The sequence below is a fragment of the Vulpes lagopus genome, chromosome 20, assembly GCF_018345385.1.
Source record: "Vulpes lagopus strain Blue_001 chromosome 20, ASM1834538v1, whole genome shotgun sequence".
In the NCBI taxonomy this organism is placed as follows: Eukaryota; Metazoa; Chordata; class Mammalia; order Carnivora; family Canidae; genus Vulpes; species Vulpes lagopus.
In genome coordinates, this window is record NC_054843.1 from 23,310,911 (window position 1) to 23,333,837 (window position 22,927).

General features: G+C 35.7%; 1 pseudogene; it reads left to right on the forward strand.

The window, feature by feature from the left end:
• Nucleotides 1-818: 818 nt before the first annotated feature.
• On the forward strand, nt 819-21,399 carry LOC121479362 (annotated as a pseudogene).
• Nucleotides 21,400-22,927: the final 1,528 nt, after the last annotated feature.

The following is a 22,927-nucleotide window of genomic DNA, read 5'->3' on the forward strand; positions in this document are numbered from 1 at the left end:
AAAAATCATAATTTTTTAAAAGCTTTAACAAATCAAGTTTTACATCTCTTACGGACAATCTGTCATTTAAGAATAGATACCCATCTGCTATTATGCCTACATGAAGATGGCTCGGATGTTTTGAAAATTAGATGGTGATTTTTAAGTCATTTACACATTCCCTATCATTCAACCTCAATTATTCATCCTTGCTTTGGAATCATTATTTACCCCTAATTAATTAACTACAATGCATACCTCTTTTACTTTACTATAGCAAATTTATTTTTTTTAAGTTTCCTATTTGTTCTGTTAGGTTTGAACTGCTATTCTAAGCACTATCATAGGGGCTTTACTTACTCTGGCATGCCTGTAAGTTGAGGTTACCTTTTAAAGTTAAATATTCACATGACAGGAGATTCATATATTTATGTGCATGTATGTGCACATGTGACATGGAACAAGCAAGCTGAGCCCATGGATGTAGGTGCTTCAGGCCTCCTGGGCTGGGCTCTGTCACTGCTTCTATGCTTCCTGTACTCTGAGAGGCCACCTGAGAGGACCACACTTCCTGCATACCACCAGCTGCAGGCCTGGGCAATGTGGAGGCTGCACCACCAGGCCTCTGGCCCTATCCCTCTCAGCCCTTGGCACAAGGCTCCATGCAGTCTGTAGCTGAAAGTGATGGGCATGTATAGCAGGAAACTTCTCTGGGCAAATACAGCTTGAGGATGGCGTCTGCTGACATCTTCTAGCCTCTGAGGACCCAGAGCTCCTTGGACAGACAAACCCAGCTTACATCTATATTCCAGGGTCTTTTGGTTTAGTCCTAGGGGCAGATGGGCTCTACAGTGGGCAAGGAAGCTAATAGAGCAGCAGAAGAAGCTGTTGCCCCCTTTCCCCAGGTCTGGGCAGGGCTGGATCTGGTATCCAGTATCCAGAAGGCTACTGCACAATCTTTTATATAGGTGATTTCAGTATCCCTGGTTCATTTCTGTTATGACGCCACGCAGGTACTTTTTTGGCAGGCTGGCAGGGGCTGCAGTTATGTTCTAGCCCCTAACAAAGGTAGAGCCTTGAAAGGCCAGTCCCTTCCTGGGTGGGGACCTCATTGTTGGTGCTTCAAGCTGGCTCTGCACCCCCCTCTCAGCCCTCCATGGGGATGAAATAGGTATGAGTGTATTGGGATCTGTGAGAAATAAAGGAATTGTATCCCCAAATTCAGAAGGCAATATACTTTCCTGAGGCCACTTATTCAGAAGTTAATCTGTTTCTGAAACTTCCTCAAAGATGCATCCATAAGTAATATGTAATTGAGCACCCTGGGGCCAGTCAAGTTGACACACAAAATTAACCATCACCTTGGTCCCCTTTATGGCATTAGATCCCCTTCAGGAATCTCACTTAAAATGAAGAGCTTTCCACCAACTATAGATTCCTTTTACCTTCCTATATCAACTAAAGTGTAAAAAAGCTATGTCACTGCAAAAAGACTTGGGAAGGTCAAACCTCAGAGACATAGGCCAGCAAAAGACTGACATTTAATCATAAGATTCTTCTCCCACACATCTTACTATGACACCAGCAGGGACAAAGTACAGTCAACTGTCTGGTAACACAAGTGTTCAGTTCGTGATAATTTATCGGCCAACACTTAGCATGTGTGTAACTTTCTGTATGTAAAATATATATATATATTTTTGGATTCTGTATTTGTTTCTTTACCTACTTTTTAAAATTTATTTGAAACCTCAAACTCAAGACTCATGGAGACTGTGTGATTGTTGACAGATATGCACAGAATGGTGAAGAATTTTAGTATCCTGACACACATGTCTAAGCTGAAGTGGAACAAGGAGATACTCTGTCTTTTGCTCATTCTGTAAATATGCCCTTTTTGTAGATTCAATGCTACTCTTTAGAAAATGTTTATCTTGGCTTTGGTGATTTTGCTCTTTAAAATAGCCCCCAGTTTAAGTGCTAAAATGGGGTCTAATGTTTCTAAATGGATGAAGGTTATGATGTACCTTTCCAAAAAAACATGTGTGTTAGATCAGCTTCATTTGGGCATGAGTTACAGTGCTGTTGGTTGAGAATTCAACGTTAATGAATCACAATATGATATCTCCATAAAAAAAAGAAAGATTTCACCAATCTGTGCATGAAGCTACTCTAGAAAATGTTCAAGTAACATCTACAGTGTGTGATAAAACTATTAAAAATTGGAAAAGTGGCTAAATTTTTGAATTCATGAAAAAAACAACAATAAAAAAGCATAGTGGGTATCAGTCTTATGAGGATGAAAGCCAAAGAAACTTAGGGTCATGCTATCCAGGCTCAGGAAAATGCTAACCCTTTCTCAGCTAGTGTTGGCTAGCTCACACATTTCAAAAGCCAATTGTGGCATAAAAATGTTAAACGTACAGGTGAGGGAGTTTCTGCAGATCAGAAAAAATCATGTAAAAATATTTATTTGTTAAATGTTATACAGGAAAAGGGTTACATAAACAAGTAGGTTTTCAGTATTGTAAAACTGGCTTGTCTTTAGGATCTTGGCAAATGGACCAACATAACCAAATACCATTTCAGTTGGTGAAGATGTTCTGATCAGAAACTCACAGGACCTAGCCCTGTATGTCCCAGCAGTAATAGTTCAACATTAATTAATTCAGCATTCCTGGTGACTTTTACAGAACATAGACTATGGTGGATAAGAATTGGTTATAAAATAACTGGATTATAGCTGAAGAACATATAAGACACAAATTATCTCTAGGGAGGTGTGCTCAAGAAAGCGTAGGCAAAAAGACAAAAATGAGGACATTAGAGGAATTTGATATCTCTGGCACCTATAGATAGAGCAAACATTAAGTATAGCCCAGATTCTAAACATAGTAACATAAATCCTTACACTAAACAGACGGAGAATACCAAGTTATATTTAAGTGAGAAATAGAAAGAAAATATACTTGAAAAATAGCTAAAATTTTTCAAATTTTGAGGGAAAATATCAAATCTCACACCCAAAAACTTAACAAACCTATTAGCAAACATGGAGTTAAGACAAAAGAAAAACACCAAAGTATAACATAAACATATTCCTGAAAAACAGTGATAAAGAGAAAAATCTTAAATCTTATTAGGTATCAAAAATCTCAATGATCCCCAAGCAGAAGAAACACGAATAGAACAAACTCCAAGAAATATGATAATCTGATTTCTGAAAAAGAGTGATAAAAAGTATTAACAGCAGCCACAGAAAAAAATGACACATCACATACAGGAATTCCAAAAAATAATTATAGCCAATTTCTTGTCAAACACTATGCATGCCAGAAGATAATGAAGTGACTCTTTGAAGTTACACAAAACAAATAAGCAACCAACCTAAAATTCTGTGTCAGATAAACTGTTTTTTAAGAATGAAGGCAAAATAAAATTTTTACTAACGAAAAGAAAAAAAATGTAAAGAGTATTCATCACCAGCAGATCTACCATATAAGACATGTTAAAGGAAGTTGCTCATATAGAAACTCCATTTTAGAAAGAAGCTTATAAACCTGTAGAGCCCATGATTCTAAAATAGGAAAATAGGCCTACTAATGAAATCGTGTACTGAATACCCCAGAGAACTGATATTATCCTCAGAAGCAAACTACTACTGTGGAGGCCGAGAAAATTAAGGCCATTTCACTTTGAGTTCAGTGTTATCACAAGTGCAGCCATCCCAGCCCCTGTGAATAAGAGCTGAACTTTACATTACTTCAGTTACAGGAAGAAAACAGCTTACAGCTTAATGTCCTAGAAAGCCCCTATTAGAATGAGAACAGAGCCCAAGCCAAGGGCAGGAAGCCCCTGTTAGAATGAGAACAGAGCTCAACACCCTTGAAAGCCCCATATCAAAATGTAAACAGAACTTGAAAAATTCCTCCACCCCTTCTGAAGATCCCCTAGACCAGCCTATAAAAACTCAGCTGAAACCCACCTCAGGGGTCCAAGTCCCTGGTCCGCTGTGTCAGGTATACTTGGACCCAAGCTCAAGCTAGTAAATAAACCCTCGTGTGTTTGCATCGGTGTCGGCTCCTTGGTGGTTTCTCGGATTGGCAATCTTGGGTACAACAACTACAAGATGTAGTGGGTCAAAACAGCAGTCTTTATTTTTTTTTTTTCCTTTTAGTGTTCTTGGGATGTGGATAAGGAATTTGGATAGGGCATATCAGAGGTTGATTGTCTTTGCTACACAGTGTCTGGTACATCAGCTTGTAGGACTTGCAGACCAGAGGTACCACAGTGGCTGAAGGTTGATATTAACAGAAACTCCTTCACTCAGAAATCTGGCACCTGAAATGGAATGGCCTGAAGAGCACCTCTAGTTGGCTAACTGATTTGTTCTGGTTCCTCACATCATGGTGGTCTTAGGATATTCAGACTTTTTATCTGGAAGCTCAGGGCTCCCAATCTAAATACTCCAGTGTCCACAGAGAAACTCATTGGCTTCATGATCTATCCTCTAAAGACACACAGCATCACTTCTTCCATAGCCTGTTACAGTCATGGCAGTTAAGAGTCTCCCCCATGCTCATTAGGATGGGACACTGATCCTACTTGTCACTGGCAAGAATGTCAAAGAATTTACTGCCATTTTTTAAAAAGATTTTATTTATTTATGAATAAATAAAGAGACAGAAACAGGCAGAGACACAGGCAGAGGGAGAAGCAGGCTCCATGCAGGAGCCTGATGTGGGACTCGACCTGGGCGGAAGGCAGGCGCTAAACTGCTGAGCCACCCAGGGATCCCTACTGCCATTTTTTTTTTTTCCTACTGCCATTTTTTAAAGCATACACACCTACCTGTACCTTCTGATTATTCATCAATCTCTATCACTATCTTTTTCCTTTTCTGGGGTCACAAGGTCTATAGTTCACTGCTCCTCTCTGAATATCTGCTTCAACTCTCCATCTTTTTCCTCAACCAGCTTCCCTTTCTTCTTGGATACAACTCAAATGACTAACAGTGGTCATTCTACATCTTAACATAGGGCATGCTACCACCTACAATAAGAGAAATTATCCCTTTATGACTTTTCAAAAGGGTATATGAGAGGTGAGGCATCATTTTAAAATAAGATCACTTCAATTCATGAGTCAATGACCAGCACTGAATTAGATAGGACCAGGAAAGGATTGGAGGAGATGGAGCGTCTGCGGGGGTGGGGGGGTGGGGTGAAGTGGGGGGGGGTTGTCTTATGTTTCCATAGTGGAATTCTTCTTGGAATGCCTATTACTACACTGTACAGTAAGGGTTTACCAATGTCATTGAACTATTGGTTTATGAGATCATATCACTAGAAAATAGACCTGGTATAACAAAAGTTTAACCAGTTCAAGTTACGGACCATCTACTTAAACTAGCATTAAATATACAAAATGAGAGTCAAATTATCTATATGATTTTCTCTTTGCATAATGTCAGGGTTGTAGATATTTGGATAATCTATGAACACAGCAATATATCTGATGTAAGATTAATTCAGGACTATTTTTCTGATCTTTGAAAGAAAAATGAAGGATCCAATTTCATGCTTTTCTATTACAATAAAACCAATCTCTTAACAAGGAGGGGGAAAAGTGCTTTATCTTAAAAAGGATTTTAAGTGATCTTTTTCAAAACTCCAAGTTGAGAATAAATTAGAGGAAATTCTCCTTTCTTGATGAAATGATATAATAAAAACCTTACTCTCAAAAAATTTAATTAAAATATATCAAACATTTACCATGCAGTAGATACTACATAAGCAGTTCATTTCTACTTTCCAGATTAAAAGTCACAAAAATTCTAGGAGGCAGCTGGCATTATATCCTTTTTCCAGTTAATATTACTGAGACTTAATGGTTTATTTAAGTAACTTAACTAGTATAGTATATCAATAAAAATAGAAGAAAAAAATAGATTTAAGTCTGCCATATTCCAATGGAGGTATAAAAAAATGTGTGATAATAGACATTTCACCACACTGGTAGATGAGAGGCTTAAAGCTTAATTATACTTCTTTTTGGACAAAGAGATGCAGATTTTCTTATATTAAGATTTTAAGGAGATCAATTAGACTGCATAAAAATAAGAATAATGAAACTCAAGCAGTGTAAGTAACACACTGGGTATACACATCATAAACCATTTCAACCATTATACAACACTCATCTTCTTACTTTGTCATAATATTTCATTCATCATCTTACTTTGTCATAATATTTCATTTATTACATCTCTTTTAACAATCACCACATTAACTTATTTATGATCTATATAAATCTCTTCTACTCCTCTCCTCCAATGAAAAATGACTTCCTAGAGCACTAATTCATGATACTACCCAACAGTGTATTTACAGTAACTTGCCATGTACTCCTCAAATTAAGTATCATAGTGGCATTATTTTTATGAGTTGGCACATTCAAGAAGATGTAGGTCAATTTTACTAGTCTTTTACTTCCTAGAGCACTTATGAGTGTTTCTGGACACAGAAGCTTTTCAATGCAAAATGATGCTTTGGGAATATTTTTTTAAGCTTGTATTTATTTATTCATGAGAGACAGAGAGAGGGAGAGAGAGGCAGAGACATAGGCAGAGGGCAAATATCAGGCTCCATGCAGGGAGCCCGATGTGGGACTTGATCCTGGGACTCCAGGATCACACCCTGAGCCGAAGGCAGATGCTCAGCTGCTGAGCCACCCAGGCATCCCTGCTTTGGGAATATGAAGCAATCTTAAGTTTCTGGTTTAACTTGTAAAAACTACCTAAAATATAATATGTATTAATTTCTGGAAACAAAACAATTACCCCAAGAGTAAAATATTATGTCCTTGATTGTATTAAATTTTGATATTATTTAAAGGTCTTATATAGACAAAATATGCTTTAATGTGCCTTTTGTTTTCTTTAAAATGCATTCAGTTTAATCACTGTAACATTATTATTAATTATAAGAAATTAGGAATAATAATAGATAGTGTTTTGCCAGTGTTTTTAACTTAAAGATTGCACTGAGCACAAGTTGTGAGCTACTTTCATCTACCGCCAACAATATATCACAACCACTACTAAAATTCTTTTCAACAAATTGGTTTTATGTTTCAGAAAGCCTGAAGACTGGCCCTATTAATAGATTTTGACCAAGATAATTCTAAGTATCTCATTAGAATTATCAGCCCGCCTCCCTAAGGTCTTACCAAATAATTCACTCTGAATTGCTACATACATGCTTCTCGACACTACCAAAAAATTAATTAAACATGTTAAAACTGACATATGTTATAGATTTTAATTATTACCCTCAATTGGGAAAAAAGATGTAGACTTTTTTTCCCTAATTAAAGAAAAAAGTTTGTTGGGAAAATATTAAGAAATATATGACCACTTTAAATATGTTGGGATTAGTGAAGTAGATCTATCATTAAAAAATATATATATCTTTTGGACTAATCAAACATCTACAATGTTCAAGATTCTTTAGTTAAACACACAGACACACACATACACACACAAATTTTGAGAATATATTCAGTAGTGGGTGTTTTGTAACCCAGATAACAACACTTCCTTTAAAATTCACAGGAATCAAGGACTATCTAATGTTTTGTGAGAATACCACATCCCAGCTAATCTCTGAGAGACTTGGGAACTCTGATAGCTTTATAGCTGTTTAAATCATCACCAAATCATCACTCTGTTCTGCTCAGTTTGAGTGGTATCTTCTTCCTGCTTCTATTTGCATATGGAACTCAGTCACCTTGCTTGGATTCTTTGAAATTAAATATGTGAAAGGTGAATAAGTATATCCTTCACTTTGCAAAATATCATAAATAGTCAAGGTTTTGTTCTGTGGAAACATTACTAAAATCATGGATGATGGGAATTTCAATTATAACACAATGGAAAACATAAAATAAAATTGGCTGTTTTGACAGCTCACAGTTCTTTCCATTCTATTTCCATCCTCTTACTACATGCCTACCAAACACACCACCTCCTTCCAGCTCATTACCACCATCATAACACTTCCATTTATCAACACCACCAGTGCCATTTCCCCTAAGAAAATTTATTTTAAAAAATAATAAATTAAATAGAAATGACGAGAAAGTTTCCTATTTTGTAAGCAAAGTAACTCAGTTCTCATGGGAATGCTTTTTCTCCAACTTCAGCTTTCATACATTGTGTGGGTCCAATTGTTTCATGCCTAAATAGGTTAGCAGGTGTTTTCCTAACTCAGTAATGGTCCTGCCATTAATAGGTGATGACTTTTAAGATACTTTACATGTATTTTTCTCAAGTATATGTGATAAAGAGTACATCTTATATGTGACCATATTAATGATAAATTATGTATATTGTTCCTACAGGGATTTATAAAGAAAGTATTAGTCATCTAACTCATTTAAAATACAACTGAATTTAATCTCTGCTATTAGAGGTTACATAGGATGCCTACTTTATTGGATTCTCCTGGGTTTACTGAATCTTCAAATATTTTATTTTATTATAAATACATAAAAGATTTATGTATTTATTCATTAGAGACACAGGCAGAGGGAGAAGCAGGCTCCATGCAGGAGCCGGATGTGGAAATCAATCCCAGATCCTGGGATCACGCATGACCTGGGCCAAAGGCAGCTGCCCAACCGCTGAGCCACTCACGCGTCCCGAATCAGCAAATATTTTAATTAAGAATTCTCGTGTATAGAAATATATCCATAGACACTTAGGTGAAAGACTGTGTTTCTTATTCACCAAATAATATTTCAAAGAAGAAAGAAATGGCTTAAAGTCCTCTTCATGGGACAAAGAAAGGGAAGTGTATGTTTTAACACTGAAATCAAAAGGGTATTCTCTATTGAATAAGAAGGGGTATACGAGACATATTCTTTCTTGCATTTTAGCACAGCATCTTTCTTACAAAACATCTTTGACTACCTGGGATTTATGCAGCACAATAGCTTTTTTATGACACTTATGTTAATCTTTTTCCCCTTTCCATTACCTGAACATATCACTATGTTTTCTTGTTGAAATAATTTGGGCAAGTAATTTGCAAATTTCCTCTGACAGCCCTTAAGGTACAATAAATTTCTTAAATCAGTAGGAGCACTTGAAATGTGTTTTCAATATCCCTGCTGCAAATGAAACTAACGAGCTACAAATGTGCAAGTGCACAGAAAATCAGAAAGAATGAACTTTTCACTTATACAGAATTGAATGTTTCCTTAATTATTTGTAACCCAGGGCCATAAGGAAGTTTTTCTTTTTAGAATTAGATCTTACACCAGGAGTTTTGGTTTGTATGCCTAACTATATTTAATGAGTTTAGATGAAAAACAAAACAAAACAATAAACTTGACCAAACATACATCATTCCTTTTAAATAAGTTTTAAGATATTTCTCATAAATAGTATTACATTAACATGTAAAACTTAAGTTTACTGGTCACCCATGAAGAGAATAACAAAAGTCTCTGTCTAGTCTAGATGGTACTCCATATCCTGTAAACTTTTAGAATTCTGTTTCTGATATATTTTACAATTTTTGATCTTTAAAAAAATATTACATTCTTTCCGAATTTTGACAATTGCACTTTTGCCCTTGGAGCAGTATGCTGCAGTGATGAAACTGTAGGTTCTGAAATCAGACAACTGGGGTATAAATCTTTTCTTTTCCACTTATTAATCTGGGCAAGTAACAGTCTTTTTAAGATTTATGAGTCATGTTTAGGATTGGCAACACATAAAAGAAAACCATTATAAATTTAAAAAGAAGTCCTAAATGCATAAATAGCTATTTTTTTCTTACATATAGTTTAATTATAGTGGCCAGAGGTCTCGAATCACTAGGATGATTTCACTAGGTCATCAGGAAACCAGGTACCTTCTCTCTATCACTACTGCCATCCTCAAGTTTCCATCTTCAGGGCTACGTGATAGTTGCTTAAGCTCCAGCAATTACGTCTTTATTTCGGGAAGCATAAAGATGGAAAAAGGGGAAAACAAATATTACTACCTAGCCCAGCAGCTTATCTCCTTTGGGAATCTTTATAAGATTCCCAGCTTTTGGTTACATTTTATTGGCTCAAACTTATTCACGTGGCCATTCTCAGCTACTATTCCATTTACCATCACTGACTAACTACCTCATACTAACTAGAATAAAAGAACAATGATTTTATGTTGATAGTTTTCATGAGTTAGGAATATAGAAAGGGCATTGGAAGAATGACTTGTCTTTGCTCCATAATGTTTGTTGCCTCAACTAAGCAGAATCAAAAACTAGGAGCAACTTGATGACCACAGGCTGGTATAATCTGAAGGGATCTCACTGCCATGTCTGGAAGCTGGTAATCACTGATGACTGAGATTTTATCTAGGACATCTACTTCTGTCATCTCCATGCAGTCCTCGGGCTTCCTTAGAAAATGGGCTCTATCCTAAGATGAATCATTTAACATAAAACCAGAAGAAGCTGTATATTCTTTTCTAATCTAGATTTGGTTATCACAGCATCATCTGAATGCAACCTTTTCCTGTATGCATACCAAAACCTACTTTCCCACATTAAAGAGGAACAGAATTAGACTTCACTCTAAGTGGGGTAGTGGCAAATTTCTAGAAAACTATATATTGTAGGAGATAATATTTCTCATTTTTGGAAAATTCAATCTCCTGCCTTTACACCTATGTCTCAGAAAAATCGAGTCCTCTATCTGAGTGCATTTTACCTCTGCAAAAGTTATGGTTTATCCCAAAGAAAATGCAAATACTAATTCAAGAAAATATACATACTCTTATGTTTACTGCAGCATTATTTACAATAGCCAAGACCTGGAAGCAACCCAAGGGGTCACTGATAGATGAATGGATAAGGAAGATGTCACACACACACAAACACACACACAAACATATATACACACAATGGAATCTTATTCAGTCATAAAAAGAATGAAATTATGCTATTTGTGACAACATGGATGGCTAAGTGAAATAAGTCAGAGAAAGACAAATAACCATATGATTTCACTTAAATGTGGAATGTAAAAAACCAAACAAACAAACACACAAAAATATAAAACCCAAACATACTCCTAAATATAGAGAACAAAGTTGTGGTTGCCAGAGGGGAGGGAGGTGGAGGCATCCAAAATAGATAAAGGGGATTAAGAGGTAGAAGCTTCCAGTCATAAAACAAGTAAGTCACAATGATGAAAAGTACAGCATAGGGAATATAGCCAATAATACTGTAATAATGTTGTATGGTAACAGATGGTAACTACACTTATCCTGGTGAGCAATGAGTAATGTACAGAATTGTTGAATCAATATGTTGTGCACCTGAAACTAATATAATATTGTATGTCGATTATACTTCATTACTAAATTTAAAAAATTGTGGTTTGGCTGCTTCTAAGAAAGAAGGGGAGAAAAGATACTCAACAGTCTTTGAGTAACCTCCGCTTACCCATTTGTAACATAAGTAATAGAATCCATCTCTAATAGTTACTATCAGCAATAAGTGAAAAAATGCCAACTGCCATTTGGGGGGTATTGCAGAGTAAGATGGTAACTAAGAGGGTCCCCACAGCCTAATAGTTTATGACACATGAATACCACGGGCCTTTTTGTTATATATTGGACTCATACAGCCATGGATATCTTCCAATGTATTATCACAATCCAATGATTCTCAACCTTTTCATATCACAGTTCCCATAGAAAATAATAATATCATATAGAAACTGGTGTGTCAAAGGTTGTTCATAGGCTGAGATGCCAGAACACAAAGAGCTCTGGGTCACTCGGTCCCAAACCAGCTCACTTGTCTGCTGAGGAAATCAATACCTCTATACATCTTTAACACAATCTGTACCATTATCAATCCTTCTTGGGCCAAGAACCTCTATTCTACAAACTGCTTGAGATAGCTTTTCCTTTTACTTCCATGGGTAACTGAGTATCAATCAAAGATACAAAGATTAACTGCAATTTATGTTATCTGTTATAAAATTATTTCCTGATAATGACAAGTGAAAAGAATCTAAGTTGAGGTTTGAGCAAGAAGCTTCAGCAAAAAGAAGATGCCTGGAGCCAAATGCACTAGTTCTGTTATAGAGATGTGGGATGAGTACATCTTGCTAATAACTACAGTTTTCCCATATCTTGCTGAGAAGCTATGCTTACTGACTGCATTCTTGGGATAGAGCCCCTGTTGAGTTCCAAATGGGGCCACAATGACTGGCACCAATGGATGTCTAATATAGGGATGCCTGACTGCCAAAACTGGAGGTGGCAGGATTTGTGCTTATTAATATTTCATATTTACTTGTTCCTTTAAATCCTATCTATAACATTCTTTTTCATGCCTTTATATGGACCACTCACTCTTTTACTTTGCATTGCTTTCTATTCATAATACAATTATGAATTCTTCCTTTGCCTTACAAGCTACTTGATTACTCACTCTCTATGCTTAATACATTCCATAAGTTTCTATTTTTTTTCATCATCTTTAGCAGAATTGAATATTCTTCAATAATAGAGCAGACAAACATTGCACTTCAGTAATATAATTATTTGAGACTATGGCTACATTTAATGAAAGTGACCACAGGCACCATGAGGATTCTGAACTTCAGACTGCACACCCCATTTTAAAATAAATCTTGATCCTTGCCTTTGAAATCCAGTGTGTCACTTGCCATTGAAATTCCATGAAACTACTTCTCAGTAACTAGTGATAAGGATAAGTAATGTACCTACCACAAGGACACTCCTCTGGTTCTTTGACAAATACTGCCTTTAACTAATTTTACTTGCCCTTTTGTAAAGTTTGGATGAGGATTCAGGCATCCTCTCAGGTAATTAGTCTCCAGATCTGGATTGCCAGGAGCTCTTGGCAGAACACTAATGTGCAAGAAGACACTTCAGGAGATACACACATCTATTTTTCCCCAGAGAAAAATTCATTTATTCATGCACATTTATTGACTTCTCCTATGACCCAGGCACTATCAAAGGTAATGGGCACAGAATGGTATAGAAAATTCCTGTTCTTGAACATGCAGAGGCAGCCTGAAATGTGCCTCTCATATCTCACTCAGAATTCCATTTGCGAAGAATAAAATTGACTGCCAGCTATAGCTGCTGGATGCTGAAATCTGTCACTGCTTTTGTGACATTTGAGGCCATGCTTTCTGTGAGAATGGCCCTGCCAATAACTAAGTGCAGCTGGGATGCTCAGATGGGCCCATTCCCAGGAGGTGTGGTACTGCCTTGATGAGACATTTTGGTCAAGGACTCTACCCCAACCCTTCCAAATTCTCTTAAGTCGACCTAGTAGTCTAAGATTTTTCCTTCCTTCCTTCCTTCCTTCCTTCCTTCCTTCCTTCCTTCCTTCCTTCTTTCCTTCCTTCCTTCCTTCCTTCCTTCCTTCCTTCCTTCCTTCCTTCCCTCTACTCAGAGTCAAGTGGCATCAAGGTTTGACAACTTTTCAGACTCCCCCAGTTCCCTCCTATTTTCCAAGTTTTATCCCTTATGGATCTCCTGCATGACTAATTCTTTTTGTCTGTTTCTTAGAGGAAGCCGACTACTCCAAAGAACATCAGAAGAGAAACAAAATGAAATACCTAGTATGTTAGATTTTTATCAGTGCTGAGGAGAAAAGAATAAAGCAGGAGAATAGAGATAGGCAGTACAAAGTAAGGGGAATGGCTGTGTTATAGTACTTGGGCAGTGCAAGTCAGAGACTTCAGGACATGAAGCACCAAGTATGTGGATATTTGGGGAGGACTGCATTTCCCGACCTGAGACCTTAAACTTGGAAAAAACGCTGTCCCAGCTCAAACTGGGAGCCACATCTAGAAATGCAGCAACAATTTTTTCCCTTGTTTATGAAGAAATTTATTTTGTTCATAGCAACACATGGTGGAGAAGCACCATGGAGTAATATGTATTAAGTCTAAACAGAAACACTAGCTCACGTAGTCTCTGATAAAAGGAAGAAAGTAAAATCTGGCAGAGGATTATGGCATTCTATAAGACAATACTATAAATTTTCACCTTGGTACTATGAATAGAATTAGAGAACTTCATTGAGAGACCATGGCAATTTATGGTAAATCAAGTTACTGCAAATGGTTTAGTATATGCCTCACAGATAGACCAGCATGCTCTCAAATGGAGGAGTTGGTTCGTGGTTACTAAAATATGCAAGCATAGGATTTCCCTTTAAGTCAGAGGCAGACTATCATATCGAAGCCTGAATCTGTCATGCAGATAAATTATTTAATACCCTTCATTCTCATTTTTCTCATTGTAATAAAAAAGGGTTTTATTTTAAATGATTACATGTCATATACAAAGAATTTAGAAATATACCTGGCATGTTATAAAAGCTAAACATATATTGCTATTATTATCTAAACCAAGTAAATCTTAACAATTGTACACAGGATATATATCTGCATTTCTAAAAGTCCTGAGAACTATTGCTCATTGAAGAGATATGGTAAGAGAGAATGCGACAGCTTCTTTAGTTGAACCTAATAACAAAACTTGATTCAAACATTGACAAAAAGTTATAATTTTACACAATGACTTACAGTTGGCCGAAACTTTCAGTAGTACTTTACTGTATATTTATTTTACTTTGCTTTTACTTATTTTTTTAAACAAAAGACTTTGTAATCATATTGATCTAAGTTTTGCATGGATGACCTTAGGTGTACCAGACAGTTCATTAAGGTATTTTTTGCTAACTACTTCAGTAATGGGTGAAAAGAAACAATAAAAATCTAGCATTTTAATTTATCATGATTCACTTCTTGGAAAGTTACTTTCGTTAAGTCTTCAAGTAGAACAACTTTTAAAAACACATATAAATAAGAAAGGGGATTTTAAAATGGAAAACTGTAAGTTACAGAAGTATCTTTTGACTGCAAGTTTACCTTGAGTATATATTTATAACTTAAGAAGTCAAAGTAATTTTGATCATATATTTCCACTATTAATTTGAAGGACTTAGGAAATAAAATGTATCTTTATTTTATCCTTTACAACATCCATGCCATATCATTGAACAAGTTTTAAGAAAAAGAGCCACCACAATATAAGTTAGCCTTTACTTGTAAAACTTCAGTTCAACCCAATTACATGCATAACTGACCTGCCTATCTTGCCAATTATATATATAACAGTCTTGCAATTTTGTGATTTAGTTGTAAAATATAGTAGTATAAACTGTGAAGCCAAATTGTTATTTCAAGCACTCTGAAAACTAAAAAACTATTATGATGCATATTACAAAAGGAAAGTAAAAAACAATGACTCCTAAATGTTTCACGAACTCCAGACTACTTTCTTTCATATAATATACCTTACATGCTATAGCTGAGTCATAGATTAAAAAATATTTTATATTATGTTTTTAAAAGTGACATTATGATATATTCCTATGTCATTAAAATTTTCTCTTTTTTTAAAGATTTTATTTATTTATTCATGAGAGACACAGAGAGAGGGGCAGAGACATTGGAAGAGGGAGAGGTAGGCTCCCTGTGAGAAATCTGAGGTGGGACTCAATTCTAGGACTGTAGGATCTTGATCTGAGCCAAACACAGAGGCTCAACCACTGAGTCACCCAGGTGCCCCATTAAAATTTTCTTAAACAAAGACTCCACCCAGATGTTTTTTAAAAATCAAAAAGAAGTTTGTGTATTTGGAGAATATGTTCCTCATACAAGAAGTTCAAAACTATATTTATGGAGTTAATAATGGTAGATAACAGTGGCCTAAATTACTCTGAACCCTTCTTTCTCTTAAAAATTGGCACTATTTTTTAAAGATTTATTTATGAGAGAGAGAGAGAGAGAGACAGAGAGAGAGGGGCAGAGACACAGGAGGAGGGAGAAGCAGGCTCCATGCCAGGAGCCCGACGCGCGGAACTTGATCCCGGGTCTCCAGGATCGTGTCCTGGGCCAAAGGCAGGCGCTAAACCGCCGAGCCACCAAGGGATTCCCTGGCACTATTTTTTAAATATTATAAAAATGTATAAACATTGGTTTAAAATGGATCTGGTAAGATATGAAACTAAAATTCCTAGAATATAGGGAAAAAGCCCCTTGACATACATCTTGGCAAATATTTTTGGGGGTATAACACCAAAAACACAAGCAACAAAGACTAAATAAAGAAATAAATGATACCACATCAAACAGCAGCAAATAAGCTCTGTGCAGCAAAGTAAATAATCAGCAAAATGAAAAGGCAACTCAATGAATGGGAGAAAATATTTGCAAATCTTACATCTGGATAAAGGATTAATATCCAAAATGTATAAAGAACTGATATAAATAACTAACAACAATTAAACCCTTAAATAATTCACTTCAAAATGAGCAGAGAAACTGAGTAGACATTTTCCCAAAGACATCCAAATGGCCAACCAACAGTTGTATATTTATCTTACTTTGCTTTTAATTTTTTTAAAGATAAGACTTTGTAATCATATTGATCTATTGAAAATATACTAAACCTCATTAATCCTGAGGGGAATGCAAATTAAAATCACAATGAGATGTTATGTCACACCTATTAGAATGGCTATAAGTAAAAGGACAATAGATAACAAATGTTTGCAAGGATAAGGAGAAAAGGGAACTCTTGTGCACTGTTGGTTTAAACTGGTAAAGCCACTGGGGAAAAGAGTATGGAGGTTCTTCACAGAGTTAAAAATAAAACTACTATGTGATATAGCAATATTATCTCTGGGTATAGATCTAAAAGAAATGAAAATAAGATATTGAAGAAGGGGGACGCTTAGGTGGCTCAGTAGGTGAGCACTTGCCTTCAGCCCAGGGCATGATCCTGGCATCCCAGGATCGAATCCCACATCAGGTTCCTTGCAAGGAGTATCTCTCTCTGCCTCTCTCTCTCTCTCTCTGTCTCTCATGAATAAATAAATAAAATCTTAAAAAAAAAAGATATTGAAGAGATATCTGCATGCCCATATTTATTACAGCATTATACATAATAGCCAAGATGGAACCAACCAAAGTGAGTGTCAATGGTTGAATGGATAAAGATGTATATATACAGTAGTCCCCCCAACCAGAATTTCACTTTGTGCAGTTACAGTCAACTGCAGTCAACTGCAGTTCAGAAGCAGATCATCTTCCATCTGATGTATCATCAGAAGGTTAATAGTAGCCTAATGCCACATCACAAGGACTGTGTCATTCATCTCGCTTCATCTTATCACTTAGGCATTTTATCATCTCACATCACCACAAAAGGAAGGGTGAATACAGTACAATAAGATATTTGGGAGAGAGAGAAAGAGAGAGAGAAGACCACACCCATATAACTTTTATTATAGTTATATTGGTAAAACTGTTCTATTTTATTGTGGTTATTGTTGTTACCTGTTTACAGTACCTAATTTATAAATAAAACTTTATTGTAGGTACATATGTATAGAAAATAACACAGTATATATAGAATTCAAAACTATCTGTGGTTTCAGGTATTCACTGGGAGTTTTGGAACATATTCAAAACAGATAAGGGAGGGAAACCACTGTATACAATGGAATATTATTCAATCATGATAAAGAATGAAATCTTGCCATTTGTGACAACATGGATATACCCTGAGGACATCATGCCAGAGAAAGACAAATACTGTAAGGTATCACTTATATGTGGAATCTAAAAAAAAAACACACTCCTAGAAAAAGAGAGTAGAATAGTTTGGGGTGAGGGAAATAGGGAGGTGCTGGTCAAAGAGGACAAACTCCCAGTTAGAAGATGAATAAATTCTGGGGATCTAATGCACAGCATTGTAATTATAGGTAATAATACCATATTATATATTTGTAAGTTGCTAAGAGTGTAGATCTTAAATGTTCTCACCACAGAAAGCAATGGTAATTATGTAACCTGATGGAGGTATTAGCATTGCCACTAAGGTGGCAATCATATTGGAATATAAAAGTGTATCAAATCAATTATGTTGTAAATCTTAAGTTTACACAATGTTATATGTCAATTTTATCTCAATAAAGTTGAGGGAAAAATTGCCTAAAGCAAAAGACCCCAAATAGCCAATTCAACATTGAAGGAGAAGAATAAAGTTGGAGGCCTGAGACTATCTGACTTCCAGACTCACTTACTATAAAGCTCTATTAACCAAGACAGTATAGTACTGGTGAAAACATAAATTCATCAATGGAACAGAACAAAGAGCTCAGAAATAGACCCACACACATTTAGTCAGCTAATCTTTGCAAAGGAGCAAAGGCAATACAACTGAGAAGAGTCATTTCAAAAAATGGTGCTAGAACTGGATCTACAAGCAAAGGAATGATCTAGACACAGACCTTACACGTTCCACAAATATTAATCTGAAATAGGTCCCAGTTGTAAACATAAAACATAAAACTCTAGAACTCCTAAAGATGACATAGAAAATTAAATGACCTCAAGTGTGATGATGACTTTTTTCATGTAATCCCAAAGGCATGATCCCTGATAGAAATAATTGATAGGCTGGGCTTCATTAAAATCAAAACTTCTGCTCTGGGAAAGACACTGTCAAGAGAAAGTGAAAATAAACCATACACTGGGAAAAATATATGCAAAGACATACTTGATAAAGGAATTTTATCCAAAATATCCAAGGAAATCTTAAAACTCAACAACAGGAAAAGGAGCAAGCTGGTTAAAAAAAAAAAAAAAATGCTAAAAACCCTGAAAAGATATCTCACAAAAGACCTACAGCTGGCAGGCAAATGAGCTTAAGAAAAGATGTTCCATACCATTTGTCATCGGATAAATGCAAATTAACACAACAATGAGATACCTCTACAGAGCTGTTAGAATAATCAAAATCTGTACCATTCACAACACCAAATGCTGGTGAGGATGTGGAACAACAGTAACTCCCATTCATTACTACTGGCATGCAAAATGGGACAGCCTCTTTGGAAGACAGTTGGTGGTTTCTTACAAAACCAAACATAATCTTACCATATCATACAGCAATCACACTCCTGGATATTTATCCACAGGAATTGAAAATTTACATTCACATGAAGACCTGCAAGCAAATATTTACCTAATTGCTGAAACTGGGAAGCAACAAAGATGTCCTTTAGCAAGTAAATACACAGATAAATAAAATGGTACATCCAAACAGCAGACATTATTCACTGCTCAAAAGACATGAAGTACCAAGCCATAAAAAGACATAGAAGAAGCTTAAAAGCATATTACTAAATGAAAGATGCCACTCTGAACCTGTTGTATAATTCCAGCTACAGGACATTCTGGAAAAGACAAAACTCTGGGTACAGTAAAAAGCTCAGTGGTTGCCAAAGAAGCCAGGGCAGGGGTCACAAAGAATTTCTGGGGTAGTGAAATTCTTCTTTATGATACTATAATGGTAGATAAATGTCATTACACATTTGTCAAGACCCATAGAATGTATAACACTGAGAGTGACCCTAATGTGAACTATGGACTTGTGCTGATAGCATGTCAATGCAGCCCCATCAACTGTACAAATGTATCACTGTAGTTCAGGATGTTGACAGAGGGGGAAGTTGTGCAGACATGGGGTCAGGGCATATATAGGAACTCCCTATACTTTCTCCTCAATTTTGCTGTGAACCTAAAACTGCTCTGAAAAACAAATTCTACTAAAAATTATCTGAATCAGGAACTGAAATGTTCTACACGAGTAGAACTATGCAGTCTCATAATTATGTTCCAGTTTACTTGTAAAAATGACCGTATCAACTAAGACAAAAACCTAGGACTTGGAAACTCTTAATCAAACCTGTGGCAAGGCCGATGAAAAACAAGGGGAAAGAAGAGTTCCATTATATCAGATATATAAAAATGGGACACTTGAACACATATCTTAGAAAATCATTCTTATAAGGGCATATTTTGTGGTGACACACCCTACCTTACCTTTAATAAGCCACACCCCTAGAGAGTCTCCTCCCCTTAAGTAGCACAACCTATGACTTCCTTGTAACCAGAAAAATACAGAAAAAGTGAAAGGATGTGGCTGATGTAATTAAAGTCTCAAATCTGTTGATTTGAGCTAATCAAAAGATTATCTTGGATAGACCTGATTTATAACAAGTTAAAGTTCTTAAAAAATACTGGGGACTTTCCCTGAGGTGGGAGATTTTCTCTCTACTGCCATTGAAGAAGCAAACTCCCCTAAGTTCTTTATCAACTAGGAAATGGATTTTGCCAACAACGCAAGGAAGCTTGAAACCTAATCTTTTTTTCCCAGCCCCTAATGAGAATACATCTCTGCAGACTGCTTGACTGCAGCATGTGGATGCCTTAAGCAGAGAACTCCGGTTAGCTATACCCAGATTCTTCACCAATGGAAACAGAGATAAAAATGTCTGACATTTTTACCAGTAAATTTCTGCTAACTTTCTAGGCAGAAACAGAAAGGCAGTACAATTACCCAAGAGTTACAGGAGTGATTTAAGAATAACAAGAAACTCTAAAAAAGAAATAGTCAAAACTATTGATCAAATCAATAGTCAAAACTTTCCCTCTGAAAACATAGGTGTTCCACAAATTATTAAATTTTATTTATAGAAAAATATGAGGGACAGAGATAAGCCTATGTATTATACAAATAATTTGGACAAAGTAAAAACTGAAAGCCGTTAAACTCATTACCTACTATCACTTGCCTTAGGAATGCAAGAATGGGCTGGTATTTAAAAATTATCGTTGTAAATCACCACATTAGCAGATTAAAGATAAAAAGAAAAACTCAGAGTAGACCCATGAGAAGACAACTAATACAAATGTAGCAATTATGACAAGTCCTACAACTTGATAAACCTCTCTGCCAAGAATCAAAGTGACATCATACAGAAGGGGGGAAATGTAGTCAATTCCTTTACTCTGAGCAAAATGCCAGCTTGCTCACCAATACAGCTTATCATCAATACTAGAATTCCCCGCAGGTCTCATCGATGAGGAGAGCCCAGAAGCAGCTGCTCTTGGGAAGCTTGAGGAAGAAACTGGCTGTAAAGATGATGTCGCAGAGTGTTCTCCAGCTGTGTGTATGGATCCAGGCTTTACAAACTGTACCACATACATCGTGACAGCAACTATTAACAGAGATGATGCTGAAAATGTGAGACCTAAACCAAAGCCAGGAGACAGAGAATTTGTCGAAGTAATTTCCTTACCAAAGAATGACCTGCTGAAGGGCCTTGATGCTCTGGTAGCTGAAAAATATCTCTGACAGTGGATGCCAGGGTCTATTCCTGTGCCCTGGCACTGAAACGTGCAAACACGAAGACATTGGAAGTGCCTTTCCTGAAGTTTTAAGGCCAAAGGACAGTAGCCATGTTTTTATAATCAAGACCACCAGGCCTCCTTCACTAAGATTTTGTATTCAGCTTAGCTAAAATGTAGATTTGAAATTAGCTTTTTCATTTTTTCATGAAATAAAAGCCAACGCAGAATACAAAACAAAACAAAACAAAACAAAAAAACAAAAAAAAACTGGCTTGTCATCAACAAAGTACTAAAAGTCCTCGCCAAGGAAATATAACCAAAAAGTTAAGGAACAAAAAGTAAAAAAATTAAAAAAAAAAGATGATTTTTCTTTAGAATTAAATAATGATGCTGAAAATCCAAGAAGATCAATAATCACTCCTCTACAGCTAAGATGTACTTAGCAGAGTAATTGTATCACATATAAAAACAATAGCTTTCAAAAAAATCAACAATAGCAAAGAGTTTGTATATAAAAAACAAGAAATCATTTAGTATGACAGATAACTTATTTATATGATCCTACAAAAATTTTTCGAAATAAAGGGGAAGTTTGCTAAGCCTCATTGCATATCAAAATTTGACTCTTAAAAATGTTTAAATCTCTGTGATGTCAAAAGCATAATGAGTAATGTTAAAAAATAAAGAACTGGGGAAACAGTCACATATAAGACAACAAGCAGCTAATTTAAATACAAAATTAAAAAAAACAATCATATATCGAAAAGAAAAAGACAAACAAGAACAACTTACAACAAAAAAGCAGAATTAGCATAAGCGGGAAAACCAGAGGCTTATGAATACATGAATTAACTACAACTGTGATGACAGTTTATTCTATTCAGTTAGTAAATATTAGGTACTCTCAAAATCCCATGTGTTGGCCAGCATGTGAGAAAAATGGAAAAGAAGTAATAATAATTTGCTGGTGGGATCATAAATTTTCTAAATATTTAAGAGATAATTTCCTGAAGACCTGGTATGATTTAAATTGATCATTGCCTACATCCAGGAAGAATGCTGGAGGGAAATAAAGATTCAATGCCGCATTGTTTGAAAACCAAATGTGGAAAGAATTCTCCTTAGAAACGGAGGAGAACAGAGTAGAAAATACACATAAATGATAATTCCATAATCCGTATATATACAGATAATATATATTATATATACAGTATATATACTATTCTACTTTTATAATTTTCTGTATAATTTACGTTTCCTAATGTACTTATAAGTGAATATTAATAGTGAAGGTCTTTTATAAAGGTAATTAGCCATATACATAAGTGATAATCTGCAAAATTTAGTAATACATAAGTAAATAAGTAAAATAATCTGCAAATGGAATACTGAATGGCTTAATAAAGCCTCAAGTCCCCAAATCCTCAGGTAAAGAAAAGCAACATGATTTTCCTTTCAAAAAACAAGTTGACAGGTTTAAGAAAATAGGAAGTATATGTTGTTACAGTATAGGAAGTAATGTGTGAGAACATCCTGAGAATAAAAATAAAGAAAATATAAGTTAGATTTGCTTAGGAAGTGTGAAGGAAGAAAGCTCAAGTTGAATTTTAAAAGACAT